This window comes from Lissotriton helveticus, chromosome 8 (genome assembly GCF_964261635.1).
Source record: "Lissotriton helveticus chromosome 8, aLisHel1.1, whole genome shotgun sequence".
Taxonomy (NCBI): Eukaryota; Metazoa; Chordata; class Amphibia; order Caudata; family Salamandridae; genus Lissotriton; species Lissotriton helveticus.
Genome location: NC_136069.1, coordinates 1,176,517,794 through 1,176,533,967, shown reverse-complemented (window position 1 = coordinate 1,176,533,967; position 16,174 = coordinate 1,176,517,794). Strand labels below are relative to the sequence as shown.

Here is a 16,174-nt window from a genome sequence, read left to right as displayed (position 1 = left end):
GGTCATTCATAAATCAGACTTCCACCAACAAATGAATTGGTACTTTCAGGGTAATGGATAATGACACTTCACATCTTTGACCTCAAAAGTAGCTTCTTTTCAACTAGTCCCAGTGCAGGTCAAAGGTGACCAGATGTTTGCATCCAGTCATGCCGCTCTTTAGGAAGGTGGGTTCTGAGTTTACTGTGCAACATGATTGAAGCTTTACTTCATAGATGATGTCCAGAAGGTGTCCTGTGTGCCAGTGCTTAATTTGTAAAGAAATATAAGAGCCATGGCTCTTGTCAGGAGACCACTGCAGCTTGCACCACACATTGCCCTTGCCGTACTGCCAAGGATAGAAACAACACAATTACTAAACATCAAACACAAGTGTGAAAAATCGGACTATTCCAGGCACCCAATTAATGTCTTGGGTTGCAGGTAAAAGCCATTTTTTTTTTTTTTTTTGTTCAAAAACCTTTATTTGAGCAAGCATAGAAAAATACAAGAATGGGCCTACAACCTCACGGGCTGGCCGCTAATAATAAGGCACAAGGCACAAATCAGAAGTGTACACCCGTGGTCAGGCACAAATCCAGCACAAAGCATTACTCCCAACATGTCACAGAGCATATTGAATTTTTATTTATACAAAAAGAAAAACAAACACTAAAGAGGCGAATGCACGGTGATCAAGGTCAGCCCAAAGAACGGAGGGGATGGTCTACAGTCAGGAGAACCTACCAAGAGCCCTGAGGCCCCAACAAGGTCGGGGGGGGGGGGGGAGCAGCGGGGAGAATCGGAAATTAAAAAAAAACAGTATGAAAGGGTTCCGGGAACGCTCGCCTAGGGAGATAGGACAACATCAGTAGTGCCCACAAGGGGAGGTGTGCAGATATCTCCACGATATTCATTCCACTGGCCCCAAATCCTCGTCCACGCCCTGGGTCCGCCCCTGGCCACATAAACCGTCTTTTCCCGAAACATGGACCAGTCCATGTTGTCCTCCCATTTCGAGACCTCAGGGGGCCTGGATGCGCCCCAGAGTTGCGCAATATCACGTTTCGCAATCATGTAGCCCAAGGTAGCCCACCTGGTCTGGGCCACAGAATAGTCAGTGGGCTCCCACACATTCAACAGACATCGTCGAGGCTCAGGCCGCAGGGCAACCCCAGTCACCTCAGTCATCACCTCATGCACAGCAGTCCAGTAAGCCACCACAACCGGGCATTCCCAAAGAATATGTAAAAAAGTAGCACTCAACCCACAACCACGCTTACATAACCCATCCAAAGAAAAGCCCATCGTTACCAGACGCGGACCAGTGACATACACTCGATGAAGGATTTTAAGTTGAACCAAACGGAGACGGGCAGGAATGGCTACCTCCTTGGGAGAAGAGAGTGCCGACTGCCAATCCTCGTCGTCCAGTTCCAACCCATCGCCGACCCAAGCCTCCCGAAGTCGGACCAATAAGTCCGCCCGATTATTGATCAGCTTCTTATAGATCAGGGAAATAGTGCTATCAGGCAGGTGCCCATCAAGGACACGATCTTCGAGGGGGGGAAGACTCAGGCAGGGCCATATCAGGAGTCAAGACTGAGGTGAGGGCGTGCCGGACCTGCAGATAACGAAAAAATTCCCTACCATTCAAACCATATTCCTCCTGGAGGGCCTGGAACGATTTCACACTACCTTTCGAACATACATCACCCACCTTACTTATACCAATCATATCCCAGCGGTCGAAGCCCTTAGTAGACCAGAGACACCCCAAACGTTCCGAGGCATAAAGAGGCGTCGCCAGCGTCATTCGATCTTCCCATCCCAAACTCACATTCGCGGCTCGCCACACAGTTACTGCACTCCTGGACGGGCCCACAAGATGGCGCCCGGCTGATCGGGAATAAAGCGCTCTATTAAAGTCCCCACCCGGCAGCTGGAGTCTATCCATCTCGAATGCAGGATTTCGACCCGGTGAAAACATCACGTGATTAATAGCAGATAGCTGGGAAGCCCAATAATATCGCTTGATATGGGGGAGCGCCATGCCCCCGTCGTACCAAGGGATGGTGAGTTTCGCGAGGGCAATACGTGGACGCCCATCCCAAATCAATTGCCTTTGAAGACTCTCGATCTCTCGGAAATAGGTCTTGGGGATAGCGTCATAGGAGTTCTGGAGCGCGTAGAGGAACCGCGGCAAGGACATCATTTTAAACAGGGCCGCCCTGCCCAGAGGAGACAAAGGAAGCTTACACCAGCGGGCCACGTCCAGTCGCAATCGAAGCAACGGGGGGAGGAGGTTACGCTCAAATCGGAGCGAGGAGTCCAACGTAATAAAAATCCCTAAATATTTGAAGCCAGACTGGCCCACTGGATGGGAAGTCTGCTCGGCAAAGGGGGTAAAACACCCGAAAGTATACAAAATGAATAGGAGGTGGCGGCACGCTGAATGTGTAATGTTCATCAAATATAAAGTAAACCAATGGTAGGTATTTTCGGGTGCCTGGAAATAATCCCTTCCGGCCGGTAGGGACGGGGATTTGAGCAACAAACGAAGGAGTGCAAGAAGGGCTTGCACTGTTTCCAAGGGCACTCCAAATGGAGATAAAACTCCTAAATAGCAATTTCCAAAGTGCGTTTTATGTAGTTCAAACAAGCGTAATCCAAGTAATCTTTCTTGAGAAAATTTATTTAAAGGGTCACATATTACATCATCATAGTGACTCCTTTGTGAAACTAGACGTTAGAGAACACGTTTACATAACATCCATGAATCTATGCATAATCCCTATGCATTTCGGGCGAGGCCCTTCTTCAGGGGATAGCAATGCATCTGTAAGTAAATAAATCGAAGTCAGGAAGGGGAGCTCGCAGCCACAAGCTAAATAAACATGGTATAACGGTGAAATGAATACATGCAATTCAGAAAAAAAACGCCATGCGGAACGAGGGAAATGTGCGCAAAGTAACCCATGTCTTTCTGTTAAAAGTTGAAAATCATGCAGTCGGGGTGAGTAGAAAACAGAATCCTCGTGTGCAAGATAAAAACGGAACCCGAACTAGTGCCAAAGAGATCCGAGACCCCTGGTAAGTATGTGAGATAAATAACAACCAAAAAACTCAAGATTCGACTGGTGAGGTTTAGTTTAAAAAGGAGTGTGACCAGTGACAGAACCAACTTGCGAGTGAAAGTGGGGTAGAGAAAAAGCTTACCGATGGGTGAAAAACGCGACGCGCCAAACGCCGTGCAGCCGAAGGTTTGTGAGTGGCCAGCGGAAATGCGGAAGTAAATAAGGTGCCTCGAAAGAAAAAACGGACTCCCGTAACTAAACATAGATGGAACACTCATATCTAGAAATACCCCGAGGGGTTGGGAACAGCCAAACATGCACAGAAAGGTGTAATAGAACAGCGAATCAAACAGAGATTGGTACCGATGTGGTGCGTGAACTAACGCGACATCTACATTCAAAAAATGGCAGCCATCTTGGAATGGGTTCAGAATCATGTACATACACAATGATAGCATGGTATACATAACAAAGAATGATAAAGGTGACCAGAGTGTAAGTGATTAGAGGGTAAAAGGAAGCAAGGTAGGAAACCAAACGATAGTAAATGCAAAAAACCTGAGATTAATAAAATATGAAAAGGTGATGACAATAGGTAAAAAGGGAAAGTGATGACAGTGTAAAAGAAGATATAAAGCAGAGGGCATAAACTCGGATGTGACATAGTAGAGGATTTGCTATGAGACGACCGGTTGGGTTTAAGAAAAGATGGTAGTGGAAAAAGTAAAAACCATGGAAAAACAGAAAGGAACATATAATTTCAAGCGGAGAATGATTAAGTTGAAGTGAAGTTGAGACAACACATCTCTATAAGAAACAACTATATTCAAGTCTTTCATTGAGCCCCTTGGGCTGGCAGGCATCCAGTTTTTTGATCCACATTGTCTCCCTTTGGAGTAGTAGTTTCTTGTTGTCAACGCCTGCTTTCAGTGGGACAACCTCCAAAACAAGGAACTTCAGTTGGCTCACGTTGTGCTGGTGTGTGATGAAGTGAGCGGCTAGTGGGGCTTTGGTTGATTTGTTCCTGATGGTACTCTTATGTTCGGTTAACCGAACTTTGATCTTTCGTTCTGTTTTGCCTACATAAGGCAGTCCACAAGGACATTTGAGTAGGTATACCAGATTCATAGAATCACAAGTGGCGTTGGTTCTCAGTTTGATGGCTTTTCCTGATGATGGATGGTTGAAGGTGTTACCCGGAATTATATTGTGACAATGGCTACAATTGTGGCACGGTATGGTGCCACCGTAGTTGATAGGAGTTTCAATGGGTTTGTTCTCAAGAATGTTCTTTAAATTCTTGGCTCTCTGATATGCGAACAGTGGTCTGGTGTTGAAAATGCCCTGGAAATCTGGTTCAAAACGGATCATGTCCCAACTCTTGAGAATGATGTTTTTGATGGCCTTGCTTCTGGTTGAGTATTTAGAAACGAAAACACCCGAAAGAACATACACGCAGGACTTGGCCCAGTTAATAACGAGGCCCGAGTTGGCACCAAAGGAAGTGAGAACGTCAAACAAAACTGTCAGAGATTTACGCGGGGAGGTGAGATATAAAAGAATGTCGTCCGCATAAAGCGAAACGCGGTCCTCAAAGTCCGGAGACCAGCAAATCCCCTTGAGCGAAGGCTCCCACCGAAGCCAAGCAGCCAATGGCTCCAAGGCGAGCGCAAAAAGCAACGGAGACAAGGGGCATCCCTGACGGGTACCTCTACCAAGGGTGAAAGGGGCCGAAACTCTACCATTTACCACTACTTGTGCCAGAGGTTCCGCATATAATAACTTGATCCAACCAATGAACTCAGGCCCGAAACCAAATTTCTCAAGAGCCGCCCAAAGATAAGGCCACTCCACAGTGTCAAAAGCCATTGAGGCATCCAACGACGCCAAAATGGCCGGCTCCGTCAGAAGCCCCGCCCTCGCAATCGCGCCGTGGAGACGACGCAGGTTCAGAGCCGTGTTGCGATGCGGGATAAATCCGGATTGATCTGGATGGACCAAGCCACTAATGACCGTCAGGAGGCGGGACGCCAGGAGTTTCGCCAACACCTTGGGTTCAACATTTAGGAGGGATATGGGCCTATAGGATGAACAAAGGTCTCGCGGTTTGCCATCCTTGGGGATGACAACTATCGTGGCCAGTCGCTGATCATAAGGGAGAACACCCCGTTCCCGGGACTCCAGAAACATGGCGCGAAGATATGGCGCCACTCTGTCGGGACGTAACTTGTACAGTTCAATTGGCAACCCGTTCGGGCCCAATGCTTTGCCCGAACGGAGTGAACGGATGGCAGTGGCTATCTCATCAACCGTAAAGGGGGAGTCCAACGCTACACGATCCAAATCAGTGACACTGGGCAGAGCTATATCACGCAATAGAAGGAGAGAGTCAGCCACATCTCTCACAGACACAGGGGTATACACCACACGGAAGTACTCAGCAAAACGGTCAACTATTCCAATCGGGTCCGTCACACTCACACCACTCGAAGACTGAATCACGGGTACCACACGATTAACTCTCTCCTTCTTATCCAGCCATGCCAGCAATTTACCCGCTTTGTCACCCACATCATACAAACGACCCTGTTGCTCCCGAAACATCACTTTAGCAGCATCCGTGACCACAGATTTATATGCAAATTGTTTCAGACCCAGGGCGTGGAGTTTCGCAGACGTGACACCAGATTCCAAAGCATCCTCCAATGCAGAAATCTCTCCCTCAAGGTCCACCACCTCCCTATTTCTCGCCCGCTTAGCTTCAACAATAAGGGAGAGGGCCTGCCCACGAATCACCGTCTTAAAGGCCTCCCATAGGGACACAGCTGAGGAGACCGACCCCTCGTTATCCAGAAAATACGTGTCCAAAGACTTAAGCAAAAGGCTGCGGGTCTCGGGGGAGGTAAGGTACCACGGATTGATGGGAGCTACTCTGCCCACCGCCTCCACTCCAACCTCAAAACGAAGCCAGAGCGGAGAGTGGTCAGAAATACCCCTGGGTAGGTGTACAATCTCACGAACCGCTGGCGACTGAGCCGCAGGCATCAGGAAATAATCCAGCCTGGACAGACTCCCATGGGCCCCAGAATGAAAAGTGTATTGAAGCTGCGTAGGATGCAAAAGCCTCCAGCAATCCACCAAGCCAAAGGTATCCAAAAATCCACCCAACCACCGTTGGGCCGCAGGAGTATCTCTAGGGGGGTGGCGATCGTGAAGACCGGAGAACACCGAATTAAAATCACCAGCCAAAAAGAGAGTACTATCAGGGAGGTCCAACAACACGCGGCCCAAATCTGAAAAGGTAGAAGTCTGCAAGCCGGGGGGCACATAAACAGTAAATAAGGAGAGGGCACGACCCTCATAGCGACCCACAAGGACAGCATATCGCCCCCGATCATCCTGAATCACATCATCAATAGCTAGGGGGAGGGAAGCCCGAACAAGGATACCCACACCCCTAGAACCCGAGGTAAACCCAGAATGTGCTACGAGGCGATAGCCCCACCTATTCATTGCATGACAAACATTGCCTACCAAATGAGTCTCCTGCAGGAAAACAATATCAGGAGATAAGCGTCGTATACATTTCAACACCACACTTCTTTTGATACGATCTCCCAGACCGTTAACGTTCCACGAAACAAATCTCAACCCGCTACCCCCCATCCCACCCAACAAAGCCAAAACCCCCCACCAATGAGCATGACACCAGAAACATCTTCAAATACAGGATAAAGTCGCCTCGAAAACAAAACACACAAACAACGAACTTCCCAACCACCCACCCCCAAAATAACAAGAAAACACCCCCCACCCTGCACCCCTGCAAAAAGCTAAAAAGCCACCCCAACCTGCAGTGTGCCTGTCGCCCAAGAACCCCTATTCTACACAAAGACCCCGGAGGAGGAAAGGCTCCGTCCCAACCGCCACCCCGATCAAGACCAATGACGAGAAAAAGAACATACATCAAATCACATAAGCGGTAGAGGAACAAAGGCACACATTCCTGGAAGAGTTACTCAAAACAAGGCATCCGGCATAGACGAAATGTTCAGCTCTCTACACCACCTTCAGCACCGCCCGGGTGGGCATCGGACTCAGTCTCAGGAGGTCGGTTAGGCAAGGAGTCCAGCCAGTCATTCACAGCATCCGGCCGATCAAAGAAGAATGTCCGGTCATTATACTCAACCCGCAGCCTGGTCGGAAAGAGCATAGCGTAGCGCATCCCCATGTCCCTAAGACGCTTCTTGGCACCACGAAATCCCATCCGCTGCTTCTGGACCTGTTGGGAAAAGTCCGGATAAAAGTTCACCGTGGCATTCTCAAAGGCCACCGGGCCCTTCACCCGCGACGCCTGCAGGATAGCGTCCCGATCTCTATAGTGGAAAAGCTTGGCAACAATAGGTCTCGGCGGGGCACCTGGCTTACCCTGGCCCCCCGGAACACGATGTGCGCGCTCCACTGTAAAGAATTTACTAAGGCCAGACGGAGAAAGGTGGTTCTGGACGAGGTCTTCAACCAGGAGATCAACCGAGTGGGGTTCTGGGTTCTCCGGGACACCAACCACGCGAACATTACAGCGACGTGCCCTGTTCTCAAAATCTTCCAAGCGCCGGGTCATGAACTCGTTCACCCTACGGAGATTGCCAATCTCCGTCTGTACCTCAGAGACGTCCGCCGTGAGACTAGATGATTTGATATCCAACGACTTCACCTTTTCGTTCGTTTTGGAGAGATCGGCTCGGATTAGATTCCAATCGATTGCCACGGTGTCAATTTTGTGGGTCAAGGTCTCGTATTGTTGGCCTATTGACTCCCTCATGCCAGAAATGGCGCCGTAAAAGCCATTTTTAATGTATATTAAATTAATAATTAACGGTTGTTGTGGTCATCTCCAAATTGGCCATACAGCTCCACCTTGTGGCAGACTGTCATGAACGCCAGTGTGGATAGTTAAGTGCTGGTGCTGATCACCTGTAAACACCAGCTCAAATTAAGCACTGCAGTGTGCACATTCAGAGAGGACATGGCCTAGACGTTCTTGCTGGACTTCTTCTTTTTGAACAAGGGCAATAATAATTTGCATGTTTGGTACTTATTTATAATGGCACAAACAAGCAAAAAAAATGGAATGAAATGTGGCCCATGTAATTAACAGTGGCGTAACAAGTATTTTATCATTTTTTGCACTAAGTGAGTCTTCCTCAGTGAGAGGGGTATGCACAAGCCTATATCTCCAGCTTGCTGTGTCACTGAACTCCAGCTGCACCTCACTGATGAGGCCCAACAAGGCTAAAGCCAGTATTTTTCCCATCCAGGGTGGGGTGCCCTAGTGGTTCGATCGACAGTCCTCTATGGGGCGCACACTCTGGCCCAGCTGTTCCATATATGTCTTGATTTCTGTAGGTGCTCCAGTAGTTTTACTATCCTGCCTTGAATGTTTTATTTCATTCACTATCAAACTCCAAAATAGACAATTTTAAACCACCCCTGGTGATGCACTGTCATCTGCGATTACAGTGTCTGCCATTTTGTTACTTGTGGTTATTTCGTGCATGGCCCAGTGTATGAACGATTTTGAAGTGGATGGCACACAATAGTGGTCTTGATTAGCCAATTTGTTATAACCTTTTGTTAATCAGCGCACTTTTTACTCCATCCAAACTACATTTGTCAAATTGTTTACTATAATCCTTTCCTACGTGGCTCCGCCACATGGTCTAATCCTTAGGCAATGACGGCTTTCCTTCTCCCACTTATACACGCTTACCCCCATTTTTTCCTCTCCTTCCTCTACTTAGGTGACTTTCAACATTTTTAAAGTGCTGGGTTTCTTATTAACCACTTGTCCGTTTCCAACTTCTTCAATATAGTCGCCTATTGAGCAAGGCCTCGGGCCTTATATAGGGCCTCATTTATGAGGCCTTGCTTCACATTTACGCTGCTGTTGTGTCACATTTTGTGAAGCTGCGGCAGTGTAAATATTGTGCCACGTTGCACCATATTTACGTAGTGACGCATCTAGGCAGATGCAGTGCTTAATTTGTAAAAAAAATGAAGTGCTGGGGCGGAAAATGCTGCCAAGGAGGCTACATCCCACTTTTACCTCCGGTGTTCCCAACTTTCAACACACGCATAGTCTCTATCATGTAACCATGATCTACTGTCTGTCCCCTAAGACATGCTTTTCACTTCTTTACCTACACCGACAGATGAGTGCGAAAACAAAAATGCGCATCAAATGACAATGCGTTTTTTTAACATATTAATCAGTGTGGTCTGACTGGGGTTGTTGCAGGTCAGGAAGCTGCTTGAGCACAGCAGGTCATGTCACTGCTAGTGCTGCCTGTAATTAGTTTGGTCCAGTTATGACGATGGCACAGGCATCCACTGCTCAGCTTGCTGTGACCCTGCCTGCCACAGCACAAGCACTGTCCCCAGCCGCAATGTTGCAATGCCTGTGAGATGTGAGTATGGCTGTTGCACCTACTGGGCTCAAGTACACTCAGCAATTAGCATGCCTGGAGGCCGTGCACGGAAATTGCAGGTGACTCCATAGCGCGCAAAAGTTGCGGTGGGCCACAGCCACATCAAGCATGTTGAAGATAGTAGCAATGCAGGGCTGCAGGCCCCCACTACAATTATCCAAAGGGAGGCTTACGCACAGGCAGTGGCAGGGTGCAGCAGACTCGGGGAATAGAATGCAAGCCATTCGTTAATGATGACTTCTTGGATTCATGACAGGGGTGACAACGTCATCACTAAAGTAATGATACACAATCATGCCTGCCTGAACAGATGTATGCCTGCCTATGAAAACATACCAACCTGTCACCATGATAGGTATGTAGTTCTTTTTATTTTAAATTGGGCAATTAATATTGAGACCACAACCTGCAGAACCAGAAAACGTAGCCCGGGCCCTGTTAAAAAAGTGCCGGGGCTGAGCATCTGAAAGCTCCTGCTCAAAGTAAGCACTGGAGATACGTCACTCTGTGAAGCCCTGCGCTACATTTTACCTGTGCCAGGTATAATCTACGCAGGGTGGGCGTTCCCCCACATCAAATCCTCATAGAAGTGTCACATTGATATCTATAAAATTTCAATGCACCACTGCTAGGACACCATTGTGTCAATACCTTAGGCCTACCTCATGGCAGGCGTAAGGGTGACACAGTGCATTAAATGAAGGTCTCCCCCACGCATTGCTGGACTTTTGTCATGCTTGTGATACAACTCCAGCAATGCGCCACTTTTGCACATACAGATGCATTACTCATACTGACGTACCTGTAACTCCTTCCGACATGATGCTCGGTACTGTAAATACGGCGCATCAATGGTGTCGCAAGGATGGCACACTGAGAAGTGTAGCATCTCTGTTTTTTCGCAGCGATGCAACACTTCTCATAAATAAGAGTTTAGCGGATGGGATATTCTGTCACAAACATGGCAGATGTCCTGTCCACGTATTACAAGTGCAGTACAGTCTACAGCACAGTTTTTAAACCGTATCCTGTCCACCAACCTCCAAGTTAAGCTCCTACTACTTTTCTGACTTTTTTCCTTTCCTCTTCATGCATTTTTAGTGGTAAGAATTTCTTGAGTTTTTATAAAGGCATCCTGTGTCAGACGATAACAATGCTAAACTTCTTGCCATAACTTCATTAGAGAGGGCTGCCTCATTAGTGAGATCTTTATTCCTCATATACTATATATGTCCATGCACTGAGTAGAAATGTCTCCCTCCTCCTTTCTGCAGTGAGGTTTTGGGTACTGATACTCAAAGAAACTGTTTCTCCCCTGCAAATTTTCTCAGCTCGCCCCTCAATCATCTGCTAAGGGCACCAGCCTGTCTCTGAAGGTCCGTGGGAGCCCTGTTCTGTTCAAAGGTCTTTATTTCGATTAATACATCATAAAAGACAACATTAAAATATTTAACAGTTTTTAAAAAAAACAACAATAAGGTAGCATATGATATAGTTGATTTCATAATACAATTTAGTGAATCACAACAGGACATTATAGCAAGTTAGCAACCGACCCACACGATAAAAATATAATTTAAATTCATGAATTAGAGTGTATCATACATTTTAACTTCAGTTGTATACATATTCCACTAGAACTAAAAAGTTATTTTTAAAAAGCTACGGCTAAAAGGAGAATACAGAAGGAATCTAAAATAATCAAGTTAAGCATAATTTACGGGTGCGGATAATCCACATCCAGTGTAGAAACTTTGCAACTGCAATAACCACAGGCTGAGATGTATTTGTTTTAAGAATCCTAAGAGCCTCGCAGCCTGTTTGAAGACCCAACTGTAGACAAAAAGGTTTCATTCAAGATTGCCTAGGGTTTTTGTAATCTGGGCAAATAAAAAGGATATGCCCGATACTTTCCTTTTGTGTAGGGCAGAAAGGACAACTGGGATCAAGCCCTTCTCTCCATTTGCAAACGAAGGAATTAATTGGTAGAGTTCCCACCCTAAATTGGTGATATCTCTTTCTGGCCTCAGGAACAGTAATACAATCCCAATAACCCTCAAAAGCAGTTGAATGTTTGAGTTCCAAAAAGTCCGCCGTCAATGACAGACCAATAGTTGTACCAAATCTTTTCATTGAAACCATGCTCCAATAAAGTTCTCTGAGGGTTTTTCTAGGTAGAAAGGTATTGGCGGTTGGGTCTTCCCATAAACTGACTAAGCCCATGGCAGAGTAAGTTGCCTTTACCTCCCGCATCCAGGGAATTTTATGGGCCCTGTCAGTATTTCTGACATCTAGGAATGCCCGTGGGAGCCCATTATCTTGCACAACACTGACTTCTTTCAGACTCATTTATCACCAGGGAGATCCCAGCAGCTGGGTGCAGGGGCACTCATTCCTGGGCAACATTTATTCACTTCCTATGAGGAATGACAAACAGCTCAAATTCCTATGTTGCCAAAATGAGGCCTTTGCAGAGCCATTGGCGGATGAAATGAAGGAATACAAGGGCATCTTCAGGGCTATGTAAACTTAGGGGAGACGAGATGAGGTGATGCTCTGCTGAAATGAGGTCTATGGAGATCAAAAGGAGGGGGAAGGATGCCAGTTCACATTTATGAGAGATGGAATGAGGTGCTGCATGGTCACGATCACTGGCGGCTCCTCTGCTAAGGTGGCGGAGTGTCGACCCACTGACTTCAAGCATTGTTATTATAATTTTTCCCCCTATTGAAGTGAGTGGCTCTTGGGGCGGGGCTGGCCAGAGCAGGGAGAGGTTTTCTTTCCACTCCTTATGTGCGCATGACTGCTTGGCCCTCTCGGGCCGGCCAAACAGTCCTGCGCACTTTGTATATTCCCCATCAGGCTTGCTTTTCACAGCCTGGTGAGGAACATGCAGAGCCTCCCAGTCCCTGTCTGAGCACATGGTGCGGTGCTCAGACTAATCACAATGCTACATTGCAGCGTTATGATTGGCTATGGGAGCCTTGGAGCCCAGGTGTTTCCTGCTCCTTCCTGAAGCCGGTGGAGACAGGAGGAACAGGACGTAGAAGAGGCGGCGGGCGGCTGGCCCAGGTAAGTGTTTTTTGTTGTTATTTCATTCTGTCCCGCACCCCCACCCCCCGCTCTCACACCCGCCCTGCCACTCCCGATCAGTAGCAGCACCTACTGGTCATGATGATGTCTGTGCAAACTGGGAGGGATGATGTAGGTGGAACGTGATGTTGCACAGACCTTGGGGAGCGGGAATGGGGTGCTGCATGGCCACAGTTACATCTGTGCAAACTGAGAAGATTCAAAATTAACTGATGGAGGGTACTTTGAGGCTTGTGCAGACTTTGAGGAGAGGGAAAAAGCACTGAAGGATCTCAATGAGGTCTATGCAAACTAAGAGGATAGGGAAAATGAAGCGGTGCAAGGATACCCTGAGGTCAGTGCAGACTTTGGGGAGAGACAATGAGGTGCTGAAGGGCCTCAATGAGGTCGGTGCAAACTGAAAGGACAGTGAGAATGAAGTGGTGCAGAGGTACCCTGAGGTTGGTGCACACATTCGGGAGAGAGAAAGAGGCGCTGAAGATCTGTCCATGTGTCCAATGCAGATCGGATGGAAGGGCAACGAGGCACTGCATGGCACAATGCGTTCTGTGCAGACTGAATAGATAGTAACAATAAAGTGCAGTAGGGGTACCGTGAAGTTGGTGCAGTCCAAGCTGGGAGGGATTGAGGTGATGCAAAAAAGACCATAGATTCATGCACAACAAAGGGGGGAGGAATGAGGTTGTCATTTTTTAAACAGAATTATATTGAAGTTTACAGACCTGTATACATGTATTCTGCAATAGGTTCATAGTAAAATACATACAATGAGATGAGCAAGATCGCCATCCTGGATGACTCAGTGATAGTAACTAACCCATTCATTTAGTTATCCTCCACCTCCCACCATCTAGTGATCCCACTGTGTGCTAGGGTCGTTGGTTGTCTGGTCTGTACTGGCATTGACCGTGAACCTATTCTAACCCTTCAAAACTACGCCCCACCCATCCCACCCCCAAGGCATGTCACTTGCAGTCAGCACTAGAGATTGGGTCGGGTCTCCTGTGCTTTAGTTTCATGAATGTGCCAAGAATAATATTTCAAGAACTATTCCACTAAAGAGGCGGGGTCGCCCTGCATACTACACATAATGCCCCCATGTGTCTCAGAGCACTAGGGCAGACTATCTAATCTGCCACCTCAGGAGTGGCCATCATGGGAGTGTTATCATAATTGCTGTACGGAATCTTTAGGAGCACCACCAAGGTTTCCCATGCCTTTGCCATGTCTAGCGCTTTCTCACTTCCCGTCCTTTTTGCCAATTGCAGCCTAACTATTCCCTCACACTCCGCCCATTTAATGAATTCCTTCTTCCATCTGGTTATGGTAAGGCCCCTCTGTGCCTTCCAATGCCTAGTGATTTCTCGCTTAGCTAACAAGAGGCCCATGTCTATGAATCTGCTAATAATATTATTTTTTGTTGTGTGGGGAAACCAATGCAGCAGACAAGGCACTATAGTCGGCACCAACTCTCTATCTGTGATCTCAGTCAGTGAAGTCACTACGTCAATCCAATAAGTATCGAATTGCGAGCAACCCCAAAATATATGGTGAAAATCCGCTCCCTCTTGATTACAGCGCGGACATGCTGCTGCGTGGGTTTCAAAGTATATATTAATTTTCGCTGGGGTAAGGTAGGCTCTATGCAATATGTAAAAGTGCGCTAGTTAATATCGGGCATTCCTGGAGCTCTTCCATACCCTCTCCACAAGATCGGCCAAGTCTTTTCCAGGATTTACACCTCCATATCACTCTCCCATTTAAGTCTTAGCTCATGTAGTTTAATAACAAACAAGAGCTGGCTCTAATCAGTGAGGCTGAGCACTAGTACCAATATAACAAAACAAAATGCCTACACTGATAGATGGATCAAAACTCTTACTATGACTCAAACAGAAGAACGGATAATTTCCACTGCAGTTTTTGCTATTTAATAGCTCTTTTACTCAGTTAAATAGAAACACGAAAATACAAAAGTTTATACACTTTTCATTGAGAAAACATTGGACACAACATATTTAAAAAAAAATAATAATAATAAAAGCACAGTCACTCTATTCAAACATATCACAGTCATTCAAAACATATGAACCCACTCATACAGCACACTCAAAAGTCCCAGTGTGTCAGTGAAAAGAAAAAGGGGGAAAAGATTCGAAATTGCTCTGTGAATCAACACATTAAATTATCAATCAGTATAGCATGAAAAAAAAATATATTCAATATACTTTTCTGTTTTTCTACACTATTTAAACACAAGTATATACAATATCATGAAATTTAGAGTGAAAAAAATTCACTCCACATGTGGAACTTCATAACAGAGCAATTCCTGGGGCCTACGCGTTTCGAATCCCAGCAGCTCAAAAGGGAGGGATTCTCTTCAGGGCCTGCAAGTATCTAAAAAGACAGAGAAATGAATGCCACTTGTCAACCTAAACCATCTTAATTACACGAACACAAGTGAGTGATGGCCACCATCAAAACACTCAGCTTACCTTACTCAAATATGAGACGTGTTTCAGATGTGGTGGAAGGGGGAGGATTCTGTGGAAGTAGGACAAACGGAGGGCAGGGTGATTTTTAGTACCAGGTTATTCAAGAGGGGTCAATCACCAAAACGCAGGAGGAAAATTGCGTGGATAATTACCTTTCCGTGGCGACAAAATTGACACGGCGCAGTTATTCACTCACAGGGAGCCGAAGGTTCTTTTTAATGCCCAAGCACGTTTGAATTCTAGCTGAAAGGAGCAGAGACAGACAGATAAGAAAGGTCTTTTCTTCCAGGAGGGGATGGATCAGTCCATTTTAATAACACATGGGCTTTAGAACAAACAGTGCAAGCACTGGATTGACAAAACTCCAGCGTCTACCTGGAGTCTCAGTCCACATTTTAGTAAAGGGGACAAAGTCATTTGGGGAAAACAATAAGGGTCAAATTATCAAAAAAGGTACCTGTTTGGCGAAAAACAGGGGGCTTCTCTAGAAGACTTGCATGATCAGCGGTTTTATTTTAGGGAAGCTTGACTTCTCACAGCGGTAAAGTCGGATCTAAAAATGACAAAAAACGTGGAGCAAGGGTCATTAGAAACCAGGGTGAAGCGCATCTAATCTCTACAGATAAGGGGCAGTTATGCGCAGCTTGAATAAAGTTGGTTCTCACCTCGTACTGAGTAGAGAATGAATCACAAAGTCCAGCTCGAAGTCTGCCGGCGGCGTCCACGGAGCACTACTCACTCACGCATGCGCCGTGTAGAGGTGCAGCGTTGTGGGTGAAGTGTCTTAAATAGATGTAACTGGATGTGAAATGTCCGCCCACAGTTACAGAAAATCACTGGGAGGCACTGCTCCCTCGCGCACGCGCTGTAATGGAGTGCAACAGTGTGGATGAAATATACTGGTGGGGTGTAACTGAATCAGATAAATCCGCCCACAAATACAGCAGATAACGAAAAAGGGGCTTGTCTGGCGATTATGACGAGAAGGTGGACTGCTTGATAGCAAAAAGGATTATGACACAGCTAGTCAGGGGTGGAG

General features: G+C 46.7%; 1 long non-coding RNA gene across 2 annotated transcripts in view; it reads right to left on the bottom strand.

The window, feature by feature from the left end:
- Positions 1–15,895, bottom strand: part of LOC144771911 (uncharacterized) — a 150,245-nt gene extending 134,350 nt beyond the window's left edge. Inside the window, exons 1-5 of one of the 2 annotated variants that reach the window (XR_013599542.1) lie at positions 15,801–15,895; positions 15,593–15,688; positions 15,288–15,378; positions 15,136–15,184; positions 14,487–15,037 (exon numbers count right to left, since the gene is read on the bottom strand). This is a non-coding gene — a long non-coding RNA (uncharacterized LOC144771911). Of the gene's footprint in view, positions 1–14,486; positions 15,038–15,135; positions 15,185–15,287; positions 15,379–15,592; positions 15,689–15,800 lie in introns of those variants that run through there. The other variant, XR_013599543.1, reaches the window with a different exon arrangement.
- Between the last annotated feature and the right edge of the window lie 279 nt (positions 15,896–16,174).